Below are 2,761 nucleotides of genomic sequence, written 5' to 3' on the forward strand. Positions count from 1 at the left end.
AGGTGTACCGCCAGAATCCAGAAACAATTGAACAGCTGAAGCAATACATCTCATCTGCATGTGAAGCCATTCCGCCAGACACGTTGTCAAAGGTTTCAGGTAATTTCATTCAGAGACTACGCCATATTTTTGCTACGAATGGTGGATATGTGGAAAATATCGTACTATAGAGTTTCCCAGACCGCAGCGCCATCTGTTGTTGACAATTGTAACTACTGTAATTTCGAAAGTTTGTCTGCCTGAAAATGTACTGTTGCCCCAAGCATATTGCAAACAAACGGTGTATTTCTATCGCTGCTCGTTTAGTTTGTATTGCCGTTTCAAATATACCGGTCATTTTTGAAACACCCTGTAAATCTCTCTACCCTACACAGCATTATGAGTAGTTCAGAGGCGACCTCTGTCGTAAGTTCCTATAAAATTGTCTTTCGTCCTGACTTCTGACAGCAAAATCACTAAATGTAAACACGGGTCACGTGGAGTCTACCCGCTTCCCTATTGCAACTCAAGACTGCTTTGTGCATCAGACCCGTATCTACGATATTTCCGAACCGGGGCAATAGTAGATAGTGGCGTCCCTCTAACGTTTGAGAAATGACTTCAAAAATTTAAAAAAATAAAATTTTCGAAAATACGTTCATTTTGTAGCGCACATCTTTCTGAAGACTGTGATACATAAAATATACGTGTCCGAGGAATTGTAAGATATGTCATTTAATCTTAAGTGTGCCAAAGTGCAGCGCCACTCCTCTTCACACAGCATTCTTCTATCGCACGACTTTGTATTTCGGTCTGTGGGATTGAAACATGTATATTTTGTACTGGATGCCATCAAACTATATTCAGGACAGCGGAAATTAAAATGTTCCGTGGTGCTTCTCCTGCTTCCAGTCGGCTGGTTTGACATCCTGCTCCTCTTTTTTTTTTTAAAAAAAAAAAAAACTCTTCAGAAAACTTTCACTCTTTATTCTCTATTAGCTAACAATTTGCTGCTTTGTGTGACATAAAATTAAGTATAGGATACTTAAAACCAGTAAAGAGAAGAGACAAGCAAGACAGTACACATTTCTTCAATCCTTATTTCCTAGAATTTTTTTCTCTCTAATCTTGCTACAGCTTTACAAGGCGTGCTCTCCTTTCTACGAAAGGATCTGTCACCCTATCAAAGTTCGTCAAACGTTTTCCTACATGAAAAATCGAAATGTAGCGGTCTAATACTGAAAAAACTGTAACTACAAATAGGCCCAAGACTGGTGTGGTTTCTCGACCTGATTACCTATATTTTGTCACTCTCTGCGAGATAAAACAGAATAGGCATTTACAATACTGTAGCAATTGTAACAGACGCCAACTAAACGAGACTGTTTTGACAGAAATTGTCATTTTTATAACACGGCAGAATATAATTCACGAAGTACCAAAATCAAATGTCTATTAGGCCTACTACAAGCAAAAAGCTTTACGTTAGGAAATAGTTTTACACTTCATTCATACGCTCCAGTTTGTCAAGCATGAGATCGAAAAGTAGTAGTGTGAAATTTTTATATAAACTTAGAATCGTCATATTCTTCCATAATTTAAGTGATGTCACCGTTTCTTCTCCTTCCTAGTTCTAACAAACAATGTTGTCATCGCTAATTCTGTATCTATTCCTGCCAGTGTCAAAGCTTATTCGCCAGTTAACTTGACTAATTCTGCCAGAATCACCAGTTTAGTTATCCCACGATTATTCTCGGGTCAGGCGTTATTACGTGTTCGTACAACGCGTTTTCCGCGCTGCTTCCAGAAAGTAGCGCGGCTGCTAGCCGGAGACTGTACAACTGGCCCTTGCTAGTATATCGATATGGCCAAAAATTTTCTGTCAAACTTTCATTCACTTGGACACACCGAGAAGATAATACGTTATCCCTTTTACCTGTTATTCCTGTTAATCGTATATTCGCACTCTGGTAGTCTGAAATAATGGATTTCGCTGGTAATCATAACAACGCTCTCATCATTCGCAATCCAAATCAACCACATAATCAGACAGTGATTGGCTTTCTTTCGTTCGGCTATACACTGCTCAGCACGTATAGCCCCTTTTGCCTGCAGGAAAGTTTATTTCCAGATGTTAAGAGGATTCCACTGACAGAGACATCAAGTACACTATGCACGCATTCACAAATAAACTAATGATTCATTCAGAAATCAACTTAGAATGTGTTCAACAATGCTCAGAAATCGACAGGGAAACGTATCAAAGTCATACGAATAATCGATAGACCAACGTGCGCTGGATGCTAGGAGCTTTGTGAAACAAGGTTTTTTCCTCAAGAATATGAATTGCCCCCACCTCCCCCGCCCGCCCGCCACACACACACACACACACACACACACACACACTCCTAGATCCAGGGCTGCTGCGCAATCTGGCAGCTGGGGCGCGCCAGTAAAAATTTTCCCGGTAGCACCTAGCTGTTTTTTTTTTCTGCGACTGCTTACACAGCCAACAGCTACGTTCCTGTAGCCACAAGCGGAAGAAGGTACTATGCTACTGCGCATGCGCATGATCGCATGATCCCACTCGTAGTTGCTAAAACAAATCTAATGTTAACAGTTGTGATGTCATGCTCGTCGGAGGCAATTTGTTGTTACGAAGCATTGCATAGTCTTCCTAAAGCCTTTGACACATTTTGCTGTTGGCAGACGCTTGCATGAGCACTGTGTTTAGTTGCTGTGTATGGCGCCTTTCCTTTGCAATTTAAGTTTTATTTCAGTT

This window comes from Schistocerca gregaria, chromosome 2 (assembly GCF_023897955.1).
Source record: "Schistocerca gregaria isolate iqSchGreg1 chromosome 2, iqSchGreg1.2, whole genome shotgun sequence".
In the NCBI taxonomy this organism is placed as follows: Eukaryota; Metazoa; Arthropoda; class Insecta; order Orthoptera; family Acrididae; genus Schistocerca; species Schistocerca gregaria.